Source organism: Protopterus annectens, chromosome 7.part0, assembly GCF_019279795.1.
Source record: "Protopterus annectens isolate FY-2018-M chromosome 7.part0, PAN1.0, whole genome shotgun sequence".
NCBI classification, from domain to species: Eukaryota; Metazoa; Chordata; order Ceratodontiformes; family Protopteridae; genus Protopterus; species Protopterus annectens.
Window position 1 is genome coordinate 1,596,644,735 of NC_056739.1, and position 16,584 is coordinate 1,596,661,318.

The window sequence follows — 16,584 nt, forward strand, 5'->3', positions numbered from 1 at the left end:
AGATCTTGCTGTGGAATACCAGCTTAGTTGCTTATTTTTGTTTTCATAAAAGTAATACAGTCTGTTCCTACCAGTTGCTCTTGTACAGCAGAAAATCTCAGGTTTCCCTATGTGCTGTGTTCTCTATTTCTACCAGTTTTGAAATAGCTCTTCTTGAACAGTCTCATACTTGGACAACCTTTTCTTCAATCTGACCTCTGATTCTTGCAGCTTTATCAGTTTATCTGAATAGCCTTTGAAATCTTCTTCCATTTTTCCAGTCTTTTGTTTTTTGAGTTGATATACTCCTTCAATATTTTTTATTTTAATCAGCTCTGAGCACATTTCACTTAAATTACTGGAAACCATGCCTTGCACCAAAGCTGAAGCTTGAACTGCTTTTTACCGAACAGCTGCAGGATTCTTGTCAGTCAGTGTTTTCGCTTCACCTTTTCAAGTTGATTATTCTTGCCAGTCAGTGTTTTCTCCTCACCTTTCCTATTTGAATTTCTTTCAGGCTCTCTAAGTTTCTTTGTTACTGGCATCCAGTCAGTAACTGAATTTATTAAAACTTGCAGAGTTTCTGGCCCTTATCTCTCAGTTTCTTTTTTTTTTCACACTGGAAGAGCTGTGGAAAATGGAAAAAAGAGGTTGTAGATGGATGGATGAATGGATGGATCAGTGTGTAACCATCTTGGAAGTTCTGGTACCAGAAACATTCTCGAACAAAAACCTTTACATGTCAGAGAGAGTGAAACAGGTTCTATTACTCTGAGTGAGCAGATACTAAATGACAGGAGGGAAAAAAGTTTGATCTGGTGCATGAGGAGGTATCCCCTGAAAAGGAAGAAGGAACTCCCTCTGCCAGCTGTATACCTGATGTATCACTCTCACCTATTTGTCTATTATCTGTTGCCAAAGAGAGAAAGAGAGATCTAGATTTTGAGGGTGATTTAAGGGTTTGTCTGAGTAGGAATGTTGGTTACTATTTGCAGATAGTTATTCAGACATGTTGGACTATCCTGGTTTCTGGAAGGCTTCCCCCTCTTTTTGGTGGGCCTCCTTACCATACATTTGCTGACATTACTTATTTTGCTTTATATAAAAGTGCTCAACTAGATGAGAAACCTTTAGCAAACTTGGAGAAAGAATGCTGAAAGATCTGAGTTACCCCTTGAATCAGTTTCCCTGTCACCACACTTTTTCAGGACTTCAGCAGCAGATAGTCCAAAACCAACTTCAATATCCAAATGAGCATTCAGAATTTCACATCCTTAGATAAACTTTAAGCAAGTGACGATGCAAACCTCCTCATAACAGTTCCATTAGCAGGTACTCTGGAAAAAGCATCAGCTGACTGATAAGCACACTTTATGAGTGTTTGATCACTTAAGAGACAGAAGAAAAATAAGCAAGCTTACAGAAGATCTTTTCTTCAGCATAGGGAAAAGGCCTCTAATGTTCCTTATATTCAGAAATTATGCATGCAAAACATTAACATATGAGCCTGACAATTAACAATTCTAAAAATTAATGTGGCAGAAGTATAGACTTTTCTCAAATCTATCAAACACTTTCTTATCCTTATCAGAGGAGAAGAGATTAGCATTTACAAAATGCTTAGCAGCAGAATTTGGAAATAAATCACTGGAGGGTTAGCTGTAGGATCAGAAAATAAAACTTTCTAAGACTGAGGAACTTTGTACAATTTATCTGCCTTCTTAAAGGCTGCAAGCTGGTTGTCATGAATATTAGAGGCTGTAATAAAAACATCTTCTAAAGTTGGAAGTACAGGAGGAATAGGAGTAGATTGAAGAAATACCAGTCGTAGTAAATCACAAAATTCTTCCAAGGGACTATTAGACGAAAAAATCTCTCAGAATCAGACTCAATAACCTGAGGAGAAAAAAAAAACAGAAGTTGTTTCCTCTGAATAATTACCCTGTTCATTATACTGAGGATCTTCAGAATAGGAAGAATTCATTTTTCTTTTACTAGTAAAACTGGAATGAGAGAGGTCAAGAGCCTGAACTAAGCCCCAGGCTAAGCTCAATAAATAATTCTTGTTTAAAGTAACTGAGACAGAGTAGACAAATGTTGAACTTAATGCAGTCATGGTGAACCACACACCACAATGTTTTGGTTGACACGCCAGCAATCACCAACACCTGAGTTACCAAAGACACTGATTTCCATTCGTTGCTCATGTGAAGTGCACTGAATTATTTTGTGTCAGGAGCTTCTGACACACCAAACCTCTGAATTAATGCTTTATTTTAACAGGATTTTCCATAGAAGCATACTGACTCATGTCAGGAATATCATGCTGGGGAAAAGGCATCCCAGTTCAACTAGACAGGAACCATTCCCCACTCTTTCCTCTAAGACTGACAAGGGTGGTTCTCCCATGCCTACTAGGGACATTTCAACAGCCACAGAGGATTTATCTAACCTGTAGTCCATGATTGCTAAAGGGACTTCAACACAGGTAGATGATGAGCACTTTGAGGAAACAGAAATGGCCACATCAGTGTCACTCATCTGTGGCTGAGGCAAATTCATAGCCTGCTGAAAGGGCAAAGGCTGTCTCAGAATTTTCTTCTTTTTGTGGCCAGAAACCAGTAAAACTGATAATGAAGCCTGAAATATAGATATCACTAACAGCATCAGTAAGTAAAAGAGGCAAGTATCAAAAAATAGTGATTTACACATTTAACACCATGAAAAACACAACATACATTTACCTCAATCAGGAAGCACAGTTTCATAAATGTTTTCAATACAAATAACAAAATGAAACTGCACTTTTAACAAGTTTTTCCAGTAAAGTAAAAAGTAAAATCACAGACTTTAACTGACTGAAAAGTCACATGACAGTCCAATAAATTTAAAATATAAAATTCTTATCATCAAATAATATTCCACAGGAAAAAAAGTAATGTTTCTGTCATAAAATAAAACGTGGAAGTTTTTTTTCCCCCTGAAGGGAACTTATTTACTCAGGAATGGAGAAATGCTAACCGACCATCAATCCTCGAAAGTCTACAAGAGCTCTTCATCAGGAAGTAAACGGTGAATGCCTTGGCACCAAGACTGCTGATTTTCTACAGCTCTTAAACTTTGGGAGTTGGTTATCCTGGCAGGATATAGCTCGTATAGCAAAGGCTATTGCAGCAGTGATCAAATGAACATCTATAAAAATTACTGTTATTGTATATGTTTAATACAACATCAAATAGTAGAACTATAAACAATACTGTTGTTATACATGCTAGTAATGGATATGAAATGATGGATTGTTTTAATGCTCAGAAGAAAATATTCATATACTTCAGTGGCGGCTGGTGACTTCAAATCAAAGGGGGGCTGCAGGAGACAACTGAATGAGTGGGGACAATGGGAAGGGGTGTGGCCAACTAGAAAGGGGAGGAGCTATGCTCAAAACCATAAAAACTGGAACTTTAATTAAATACACTGCCCTGGGTGCCAAACCGTCATTATGAGAGTCCAATCAAGACAAGATGAAGTGCAGAAGAAAAAAAATATTTCAATGCACTGGCTGCATGACAGCTTACTTAATATCTAGTTGGATACAAAAAGGTTGTGAGGCATGAAAAAATAAATTACTCTTTAAATACATTAGTGAAATGCCAGTCAAAAATCAAGTATTAGAAAAACAAGCAGCACTCAACTCAAACCACTTCTCCTTGCACTGCTGTTCTAATTATAATTTATATTCAGCTTAAAAGTACCAAGTAACATGCTGAAAGTAACAATCTCTGTGTTACCGGCTTTAAGCCTAACACCATACTCATGAATAATTTCAACTACCCCTCTATTAACTGGGAAGCTTACATGACCAATAACATGTAGGCTGAAAGAATTCTAGACTTTGTCAATGTAAATTCCCTGGAGTAGCTAGTCTATATTCCTAATAGGAGTACAAATATCCTAGACTTGGTAATCACAAGCATGGGGAATCATTGCACCCCCCCCCCCTTCAAGTGCAATGCCCTTACTGGTCAGATCAGATTCCAAAACAGTGTCCTTTGAAATAAATGTAAAACTAGCACCCCCATCTAACTCCAGAACCTTTAAGAACTTTTTGAAGGCTAACTACCTCCTATTATGTGATGACATAGCTAATTTTCAAGCTCCCCATAAACTAAGAAAATACAGAGGCCTATGTAGAGGTATAAACAAAATCATTGTACAACCACATAAACAGCTGCGGAGAAGTGGCAATACCAGATCAAGATAAACCTGCAAAAACAAGCCATCCTGGTGGACCCCTGTTATAGTTTGTACAACAAAAGAAAGAAAATCCTGTCCAGAAGTAGGAGAGGACATGGACTGCAGGGAAAAATCTCTCCCATTAGTTTAAACAAGCAAATCAGGAGACTAGTCAAATTTTCAAAAGCCAACTTCAAGGCAAAAATAGCCTCCCAAGCAAAGAATAACCATAAGACATTTTTCAGTTATGTCCACAATCTTAAGGGCAACACCCAACAATGTAAAGAGTTAATTGTATTATCACCTATACTCAGCCAGAAGATAAAGTAAATCTGCTGACTGATAAATTTAGCTTGAATTTTACCCGCCCATCACTTCTGGTTACCCCTCCCCACCCCAGGAAATGTTCTCCAGCATTCCTCTACCAGTTATCACAAAAGAACACTTTGTAAATTATCAGAAGCAGTGTAGGAAATGACCTGAAATTCAAGATAAGAAGCTGGGAATATCATTGCCCTAAATCCAAGTTGTTGTAAGACAGACTTATACCATAACAGTCCTGAATACAGAAAAAGAAGCAAAGGACAAAAATGGTACAGTTCTTTCTCAGGGAAGAAGTGAAAATAGGCTATAACTCATTTACACATGCACAGATCACCAGAGTGACACAATCAGGTGAAAAATAACTTTTTTGTACCTGTAAATAAATCCATCGTTATGTAGAATCACTACTTCTCAGGCACAATACTGCAAGTAGTATACTGCAAGAAGCCTAAATGTGTGGCTTAGTTGCAGAGCATAACAATACAAAATACATCTTTTAGTTATACATATAAGTTATAAATGCACACATAAAATATGATTCTGTATACTATAAGTGAGAATGAAACAGAAAACATAATAAATATCTCTTGATCAGATGTCACAAAAATGTACAATGGCCATGTCCAAGAAAAAAACTATTATAAAAATAAAAGCTTGGCTTTAAATCCATTAACCAAAGACTGCACATCTTGAAAAAATGTAATGTTGATGAAAGTTGGTATAACAGCAGGAGGAGAACAAGCATTAAAGTCAGGAACCTATCCTCATCTAGGATGCCAGTGATACTCCTAGCCCTTAGCATGCAATTGTATAAGTGCAAAAGACAAAAATGCATTTTATGTTAGTCATAAGATACCTTCTCATGCATATTTGCATTACATCAGTAAAGTATCAATGTTTACATGACTTTATGTGACAAAAAAGCAAGGATAATGCAAAGTAGTCTGTGGAAAACAAGAGAGTCAGTGTATATTAATATTATGCAAGTTAACCTACACAGAATGCAAGACTAAGGCAATTCAGAAATACATGATCTTTAAAACATGTACTTACATAGGAATGCTGATAGACTATGCAAGTACGTAGTTCTAAATGATGAAAATAAATTCATAGCAACTCTAGTAGTAAAAATATCATATAGGAGGCTCAGGCAATTAAAATTAAATGCTAAGTAAAAAAAAAAAAAGGAAGTGTGGGTAAACACTGTATGGGGTATAACAGGGTGTGCCTAGCAATAAATGGTGCCTATGGGTAGATGCAGGAAGGGGTATAGATAGCCAGTGTATACATGGGATAATTTTCAGAACATTACATAGGCATGTGAAATAACTAAGGAATGGGAAAGGGGTCAGTGATCAAACACAGATGACTTCCACAGTCAGTCTGACACATCCACTGACTGATTTGTGTAACCCACAGGAGTACAGGGCTTGTCATGGATCCCTGAGAGGCAGTGGCTGAAAATCTTCATGACTCAGGAGATAGAGCTCTTACTACAGGACCTCCATACACACACAGCATGTGCACTGTGGGCAAAGGTGGCATTGGCAAGATGTATATGGAGGAGGTGTGGCAAGGAGTGATACAGATTATAAGGAACAATGGTCACCACTCAACTCAACCCCACCATTAGATAATGTGATTCCTGACTTCCGACAACCACATTCCAGAGTAAGTGGCTGCCAAATTCACCTTCCATAACCCTGTCTCATAGGACAGTGTTGCTGCCACCTATCATTGTGTTCCTGCCACCTATCATTGTGTTCCTGCCCTCTACATGTGACAATGACTGTGGCCTACCTACCCTCTTACCCACAGTGTGAAAAGTCCATGCACTGCCTTGCTAGCTTGGTATGGCAGTGCATGCATCATTTTATTCAGTGTTGCCTGTGCCATGGCCCAGCTCCGCATCTGCCTCTGCCTCACATATGACACTGTTATTGCCTGTTCATTCCCAGACTATGTACCCTAATGTTCTGCTGCAGGTCCTATTGCTGTGTTGAGTCTTGTTGGAATATTTTCCTACTACACTAAATGTCTGAAATGTAGAGGGCAAGTGTGCTTGAGTGAAAGGGGACTCTACTCTATTCAGACTGTGTGAGTTCACAGTAAGTGCAGAAGACAAGAGGCTCGGAGTAGAAGGGGAGTCTACTCTCTGTGAATCCATACTGGAAAGTAACCAGACTGAGTTTAGAAGAAGATGAAGAAGTAAATTCACTACTAGAAAATTATTGAATTACTCTGGACAGAATTAGCACAGCTAAGCTAATGTGTATTCCAGGTATTAGGTTTCTCACAATTGTGTTAATGGAAAAAGTATTGTTTTTTTTCAGAATTAAGTCCAAATTCAGAAGTAGGCAGTAATGGTGTCCAGAAGCAGTAAAAAACCTGCAACGAAGCCAAACTCTTTGAACACAGATTTATTATTAAAAAATGCTTTTTATTTTAATAATAAATCTGCGTTCAAAGAGTTTGGCTTCGTTGCAGGTTTTTTACTGCTTCTGGACACATACTTACTATTTACTTCTGAATTCTTGACTTTGTTCGCTTTGTGTCTAGTCTGTTGTGTTTTTTCAGAATTAGTTTGAAGAATGCCACTTCAATGTAGTATATAAAAATCTGTAATAAAAAGAGTGTTTTATAAATTAATTAAAAGCATACTGATTTATGACTGAAGCATGTTAAATGTGGGTAAAACACATTTTGTGTTTGATCTAATGACTCCCAACATATGGTGGAAAATGTAGACAGGTTTATTTATTCAATTTTCAGTGGAGGCCCAGGGAGAAACACTCCAGACACATGTCTTTGTAATGTGGGAGGAAACCAGAGCACCCTGAGGAAACCCACACAAATGCAAGCAGGACATGCAGACTCCATAGAGAAGGAACCCCAGCTAACAATTGAACCACAGAATTTTTTACTGTGAGGCAACAACAATATCACTGCACCACTTTGATTTATACAACTGATAATGAAAATGTATGGAAAGCGGTTCTATCTTATTGACTGGACTTCTAACTGGAGATAGAAGAATGTAACACCTTCAGAAGTAGAGAACAAGAAAGACTGAAATGTACCAGGCTGTGGTATGCTTATGCTGTTCTAAGAACTAAGTAATTGTACTGGTGAAAAGGCTGCGTTTATACATACAAGATAAAACATTTTTGGAGATATACCCTGTGGAACACATCTTTGATGAAACAACTGATGTTTGGTAAAACTGTAGTAAGGAAAAGTGCACCTAATTTAATATTGTAATAACTCAGTATGGCATTTGATTTAAGAAACATAGTGTGCCCAAAGAAAGGTTAACTTGCTATATGAGTAACAACACGCTTAATGAAATTCTTAAGTGATGCATGAAAAACAGATTTTGTCTAAAGAAATGTTGAAGTCTTCATGTGAAACAGTTGTATTTTCAGACACTGTTGAATTCTTGTAAACTGTTTATTGCTGAATTACCAAAAATCTGGTGAACAAAGCTGCACCTGTTGAAACTGCATACTGAATTTACTAAGGCAACTTCATGAACAAGATAAACTGGCAACTAACAAATTTTATAAACTATGTGGTAAGTGAAACCCAAGCAATCATAAATTTTCTCCATCTAGGGAAGGTTAGCATAAGTGAATCTGAAGCTGGTAACACCACATTGTGTTCTGAGCTAAAGCTTAACAAGGTGCTGGATGTGTTAATTGTTCTAAGTTAGACTACTGCACTTTAAAATAATTGATGGTACTATTTTATTGAAGTGAACCTGGGATCATGTTTGCATATTTGAATTTATCCTATGATGAAAACAGTAAGTCAGTGAGCGTGGTAAAACAAATTTGTGACATTAAATGATAACTGTGTTGTGACATTCAAACATAACTGTGCCATTTGTACGATACAAGGGCTGCAAAAATAGTGTATTTGGGTATTTTGCTAAACAGTACTGATGAAAAACAACGCTTTGTTTTAAAGCAAGTCCAATATATGGTGTTTGTGCTTCTACCAATATTAGTGAACTCTGTGTAAAGGCTAGCAAGCTAAGCAGTGCTTTACAAACATTTTACAAAGGTGTTTTTTCAAAACTTCTATGAATGGTGAATGAGTGACTGACACTTGCAATGCAGGGCATGAAAGTAAAGGCAGTGAAAAAACTGCATAGATAAATGAACATTTATAAATCATGTTGTGGTATTTTGAACTAAGCACAAGCTCTTGTGTTACCAGCAGTTAATGGGACATCCTGCTGGAGGTCAATTGTATATAAACTAAAAAAATTAGATGTTACCATGTGTTGAGTGTTTGGAAGTGCTGCTTCTAAAAATTAAATTTTGTCACAGTGAAAAGGTGGTTCCTTGCTGTATACTACAAGAAAGAAGTTTGTGTATAAACCTCCTAAATTTTCTGAATTTAGTTGCTATACTGTGGCACTTGTGGGTTGAAAGTCCAATGAAATTTATTGTGAAGTAGAAAACTGCTTGTATTGAAAAATGTAAGGGAAAAGAGGTAAACAAAACAATAGTGCTGAAACTAAAAGCAAAATGATATTAGGTTACATTCCCCCGGATTCACGAATCCTCCGTGTAAGACTTAATAAGTCTTACTCGGAGGCTGCAGTTGAACAGTTTGACGTCAGCGTGCCATGAATATTCATGAGGGCACACTGACTCAACCGTAACTCTTACACGGACTGAGTAGGAAAGCAGGGGGCGTGTTCGACTGCCGAGCAGTCTAAATGTGCACTCTCCTGTAATGTTTTAAAAAGTATAATGTCAACACACAAGAGCGAGTTCGCTCAAATGTACTTGCACCCAACACCACACTCCCTGACACTGTAAACCCCCATCACACTTATATAAAGTAAATAATTAAAAACATTTTTTAAAACCACGATATAGCTGCCTGTATTTGCGCGTGTGTGCGCAGGTGTGCCCATTGCTTAGCTAGAGTTAGCAATTCTGACATGGAAGAGCATAAGAAAGAATGTTTATGCAAATCACACCAAATTGCAATAGTGTAATGGTAGAACATATGCACAAAGAGAAGGCATTCACGGTTTGAGTCCCACCACTCCCCTTCTTATTTATGTTTTAAATCAGTATTTGAAATAATCCCAGACATATATGATTAAAAGCAGTGACATGGCCAATGTATCAGTGAACAAAATATATATTTTTAAAGGACCCAGATATATAATAGCCTGGTGTTAAGCAATGTTTTACACAGCTAAACACAGGTGCCCATAGTTTAATAGCACTTTACCCAGCTAAACAGAGGTGCCCATAGTTTAATAGCGCTTTACCCAGCTAAACAGAGTTGCCCATAGTTTAATAGCGCTTCACCCAGCTAAACAGAGTTGCCCATAGTGTAATAGTGCTTTACCCGGTGCAATAGAATTGCCCAAAGTTTAAAAGTGCTTTACCCAGCACAATGTGTTTGTGCAGACATGCGCGCCGCACCAACCAGGGCACCGTAGGGCACCGGGGAGCAACATAGAGCTAAGTTGCTTAAATGCAGCCACACCCCCTAGCCTGTCTAGACAGTATTAAAATAAAAGAATGACAAGTTTCAAACCCAGGACCCTTTGCATCGTAATCAAACTACAGAACCACTAATTCATGACAACATAGGGGAACTGGCCACTATTAACATTCATAAACTTACGAATGGTAGTTTAACCATTACTAAGCAGGTCTGCAGTCAGCCGAGAATTTTACAAAATGGCCAATCACAAAAAAGTGCAGGAAATGCGGCATATTTAAGCCCCATAGGCGGGAATACTTGCCATAACTGAATGTAGCTCACATTTGCAGTCAGAATGGCAGGTGCAGGAGAAGGTTCACTCTTCCGAGCACAACGTTGGGGCATTGAGGAGTCCAAATACATGGCTTGGCTCCTTGTCCACCATCATGAGACAAGACTCTTGCAGGGCCAGTTCCAAGGGATGGAGTACAAGGCAGAGGCTTGGAACTGGTTAGCTCGTGACCTCACCAGTGCCACAGGCATTCCTCGGACTGGTGAGCAGGTCCATCACCACCATGCAGACCTGAAGAGACGAAAGCAGGACCACCTGAACCAGTGGATACAGGAGGCCCGTGGGATGCAGAATGCCCCACAACTGAGTATGTAGCCATGGAATGCAGTATGTAAGAATTGATAATGGAGTATGTATAACAGATAGGTATGTCTCAATATCCCTTCATTTACTTTACAGCTGCAGGTGACCGTGCTGCGAATCAGCAAGCCTATGCTGATAGGCTGCTAAGGCTGCACCACCAGGCAGGTTAGTGATTATTCTGCATGTATTGTTATATAAAATATGGGAGAGAGCATGAAAGAAAGTGTTGTAGTCCAATAAAACAGCCATAGAATTGCCTGAATAAGTCCTCTGCATGTACTGTCAGATAAAAACGTCAGAGAGGCAGAAAAAGAGTGTAGTAACCCATTAAGAAAGGTAACATATGTCTGGAATAATATCCCTGCAGGCACTGTCATATAACATAAGTGAGTGAGCCTGAAAAAAGATTGTTCTAACCTATTAATAAAGGTATAATATGTCTTGAACATGTCTGCCATAAACACCATTAAAACAAATAAAGGAGTGGGCCTGTGGAAAAGTGTGCAATGTCATTAATAAAGGTCTAAAACCCAGACTGTGTCTGTGTCACAGAGTCTGAAATGTTGTACCCTTGCATTATACAAACAGTACTGTTTGAAAATGTGCTGGCAACCCAGAGTTATGCAGTCCCATATAAAGTGGGTGATGGAAGTGCTAGTAGCTGTGAAACATATATACAGTCCACAATAGTCAGTTACTGGCTGGCATGAATAAGTAAACCTGACACACGTGTAGCATGTAATTATTCACCAGAAATGTGAGTGTGTGTCAAGAAATGCAGGGTTCTGTACAAATCGAAGTGAAAATGTCATGTGAAAACATCCCAGATATGTAGATAAAGAAATAGAAATGCAATCAAAAATATGTAGCAGTAACATCTGCATCCTGGACAGTTAGTATGTCAGATATAGGTCAGGCATATATTGAACTAGCCAAACCCATTACACAACCTAATGTATGGTGGCAAGTGTAATAATACATGTAGGGGATATACACCTGCAGTCACTAGGAATGTAGTGTAGACTAAAAGGTCATTATAAGATGTTAACCAAGGTTTTTTCTACACCCTACCGTATGTGCATAAACAATGCAATTCCACACCTCAATGGGTATGTGTAATCTTAAGTATTTGTTGGGACATATGTCCTATTGTTTTATAAATATTTGCATTGATGTTGATGCATGTGCCCTGTTCAGACACCACGTTCATGGTGGCCTATTGCTACCAAACATCCCTGCATGCTGTTGGAATATCGACTGTCATTCAATATATGCAGGTGTTATGCTTGCTGTTCAACTGTTGGAACCTTGGTGTGTTGGGTTAATGGGAATATTACTGCATGCTGTTACAACTAATCTGGAATGTTGTTGTTTATGTTGTAATTAAACACACCTAATCACAGAACATATGGGAAGGCTGGTCTAAGTGGACCCACCTGTCCCTCCACAGTTGGCAAGTGCACCTGGCACCAGTGGCTCTGGTGCCCAGCCCGGGCTCCCCTCCTACGTTGGTCCTGTGCCACCTTTGGGTGGAAGCGCTGCAGGGGATGGGGCTCGTCCCCCCCATGCAAGTGTGGGCGGAGGATAGCCACCTGCCACCCTTGCTAGGTTCCGGGCTGTGGTGTGTAGGGAGATCCAGTATTCAGTCGCTGATCCCCTACACCAGCTCGAGGAGATAGTAGCGCATCTCTCAGGTGAGCCTGCACGTCCTACACAGCCCTCAGCACAGCCACCCTCAGGGCTGTGAAGGTGCAGTGGTGACTGCCCATGGGTGGGTATCTCAGTTCCACTGTTACCATCTGTGGGCTCGGCTTGCGATTTCCAAACATCCTTCCCTGTCAATTGTGTTAACCCACCCCATGTATCAAACTCCGCCCCTGTATGCGTCTTGTTTGTCTTGTCTGTTTACCTCCCCAACCTACCTCCCCAAATATACCTACTTCCTCAACCTCACATTCCACTCTCACCTGAAAAAAAAAAAAGGGCAATCTGTTCCCACAGAAAAATTACGCCCCATACATAGCTGCCGGATTCGCACACATGTCCGCTGGACATGTAAACTGATAATTCTAATTGGCAGTACAACATATTTTGTTGTCCTCACCCCTCTCTCAGGGGTGGAAGGTTTCAAATTTCACACCAAATATCAAACATATGCACAGCTGTTGCTGGTAAAGAAATGGGCAGCTATGGACCTTCCCTACACCCATCCTGCACATACCGAGCTGGTTTCCCTACTGTCTTTCCCTCTTTGTGCCCCCTTTTTCACCACTTTCCTATCTCCCCATTTTCTTTTCTTTAAAAGAAATTAGCGCGGGGGTTAGCGGGAGTAAGCACTTTTAAGCAGTAGTTAGCGGGGTGCATGAGTGTGAGCTTGTGTGCACTTAGCTAAGCATTGCTAAGCGTCATGCAAACCCACTTACAATTGCTTAAAAGTGCCTTAGTCACTCTGTATGACAAGGCCCTTGTACTGCTCAGCAGCAAAATAAAAAACCTTGTCAGTCTTGAACCCAGGACTCACCTGTCTGCATGCAGTACCACTACACCACAGCAGATATACAATAACTTAGTGCTGAAAGCAATATATCATGCATTACCAAGAGAGAATGTAAAGGTAAAATAGGAATGGCATAACACAAATCTTGTTCTGTGGGCCTTAACCAGCAGGTGCTGTGGAATTGCATGACATGACTGTGAAAAGAATCATTCATGCTAGTAGGGAATAATGTTACAGTAGCACCTTACAAACCCCACACAGTATCAGAGCAGGATAAACACTGGCATATTTGCATAGGTCACAGGCCAGACCTCCCAAAAGTGACTGATCTACAGTGATGACCCTGGTTTGTAAACAAATGTTAGCTGTTCCCCTCAGACTCCCTGTGAAATGTACTAACCGTAGGCAGAAAGGTGGGGAATCTCACTTAATGACAAATGTCAATAAGTGAGAGTAGACACTGCTTGCACATCAGAAAAGGTGTAGTAATGCATATGCTCTGAATCCCCCAAAGTCTGAACTGCAAAATGTCTGAAATATATCACAGGTGTATCTCAGTTATATGTACCTTTCCCTGAGGCTGTTCAAATATATACCTGAGAGTATCTGAGGCCTGGAAGAGTCAGAAACACACAAGCATATCAGCTTGTCTGCTGTTAAACACTCTGCAAATAGCTGTAGAATGAATCCCACAAGCATGCCCTTAGGTAGAAGTACAACACAGAAATATCAAAGGATGTAGCCATGTACTTCTAGCAACCACCTGTGACAATGCCATTATTCAGGTGCTGAAAAGACTGCTGTGGTGCACAGTCAAAGAATACTAGGCTGACCTCTGTCTACCATCTGGATATGTCCACAGGTGGAAGCTACTCAGACAGACTACTAGCCTTTATAGACTTACAGGTACACAGCAACTCCGCATGTTCAGTAAGATAAACATCACACGATAATAAATAATGCACTCTGCAGTTCTGCACCCCTACCCAAAGGTAACGTATACCCATGTAGTCAGGCACAACCAAGGGTGTAAGCAGGCATACACAGTAGTGAAATATGTCCAGTTGTCCTGAGCAGACTGTGCTAATGTCAACACAAACAAACCACAAACTGTTCAGAAGTGAGTAACGTACTAATGACAGTGTAGCAGTTCACAAACAGTGCATGTGCCTGATATTCATAATTGGTAGTACAACATACTTAGTTGTCCTCACCCCTCTCTCAGGGGTGGAAGGTTTCAAATATCCCTCCTAATGTATTGCATATGCACAGCTGTTGCTGGTAAAGAAATGGGCAGCTATGGACCCTCTCCACACCCATCCTGTACATCCCAAGCTGTTTTCCCTATTGTCTTCCCCTCTTTGTGCACCCTTTATCACCACATTCCTATCTCCCCATTTACTTTTCTGTCAAAGAAATGAGTGCAGGGGTTAGCGGGAGTGAGCACTTGTAAACAGTAGTAAGCGGGTTTGCACCAGTGTGCGCATAGCTTAGCATTGCTAAGATATGATAAGCTAAGCCAAGCCTGGCTTAGTATTCCTAAAATAAAATAAGCTAAGCTAAGCTTAGCTTAGCATCGCTAAGCCTCACGCAAACCCATGCAAACCCGCTAACAACTGCTTAAAAGTGCCTTAGTCACTCTGTATGACAGGGCCCTTGTACTGCTCAGCAACAAAATAAAATACCCTTGTTAGTCTCAAACCCCACACCTTGGACTCCCCAGTCTGCATGACATACCAGTAAGCCACAGCAGATATACAATAACTTGGTGCTGAAAGAAATATAACATGCATTACAATGAGTGAATGTAAAGGGAAAATAGGAAAGCCATAGGAATACATTGCAATAACTACTGGTGTACGCCAGTTAATTCTCTAATTCGAAAAGAAAGTACATACTCCCATGTATCCAGTGTTAGCATTAGGAGGTGTGAGTAAACTTACACACTGAGAAGAGTGCACTGGGAGAAGCAACAGTCAGGTTTCAGTACAACATGCATTTCACTGGCTACAACCCAGCTTCAGATATAAGACATATACCAACCTTCTGACTGAGATAACAGTGTCCACAGCAAACAAGCATGGTCCCCACCTTGCAAAACTGAAAGGGCTATGCCTACCTAACCTATCATTTTATAGCAGTGTCCTGAAATCACAGTTAGAACTGCAATTACCACACAGCAGGCTGCATGCAATTACTAAATGGTGGCCACCAATTGGTGCAGAGGCCATCACATACACATGTGCAGATACCTAGAAAAGCAGCCTGTATCTGCTGTCCACACATGCAATAATATCATTGCAACAACTGGGAGAGAGAGAGAGAGAGAGAGAGAGAGAGCATGAGCGAGAGAGACAGACAAAGACAGACAGGCAGAAGGAGACAGATGCTGAAAACAAACAACAACACACATAGGAAACAAAACCAAAAAAAAAAAATAAAAAAAATAAACAAGAAAAAAACAACACATACAACAGACGGAGGTGAGGAATACAAAGGTAAGGTATGTAACAGATATGTATTTGGTGACATCCAAAAGATGTGTCTGAAGGGTAATCTACATACTGTGAATCATCCATACGTGGCAGCAGTCAGTATCTATATGTACATGCACATTTGCATAGGGCAAGGGACATACTGCAACTGTTAGTGAAGGCTGGACATAAGTATCTTGTTGAAGGCTGCTATGTGCACATATTTATGTAGGTTCTAGTGCATGGCATTGCAGAAAGCAAGCAGTGCCGGCATATGTCATGTGGTGTTAAACGCTGTGGGACTGAGCTACAGGCAGAGAGGCCTGCAACAGCTATACGGCCTGAGGACAGCAGAATGCAATTCTGCACAACATTGAGCAATAGTATTACATAACTGTATGTCTCACAACTGTTGCACAATTGACATCCCCACCATGAAAGGTGGGCAGTATATGTGCCCATATGTGCAGCTATATTTACAGCAATGGATGTTTACATGTATGTGTATATATACATGTATATATACATATATATGTGTGCATAGATATATAGTATATATGGATATATTTAGATATATATGGATAAATATAGATATATATCGATATATATAGATATATATGGATATATATATATATATATATATATATATATATATATGTATGGATATGTATAGATATGTATGGATATGTATAGATATGTATGGATATGGATAGATATGGAGAGATGTATATATATATATATATATATATATATATATATATATATATATATATATATATATATATATATCAGAGAGAGAGTGAAGGAGACACGGGGTCATGTGTACTGCAACAGGTGCCAGTTGTCCAAGGCATGGACTGAACACCAGTGTTGATACCGCAGTGCCATACCCCATTCCAAAACACCTTATGCAGTAACTGCCACATAGGTGGTAGCCTACCTAACACTGCTGGTGTCAGAAGGGT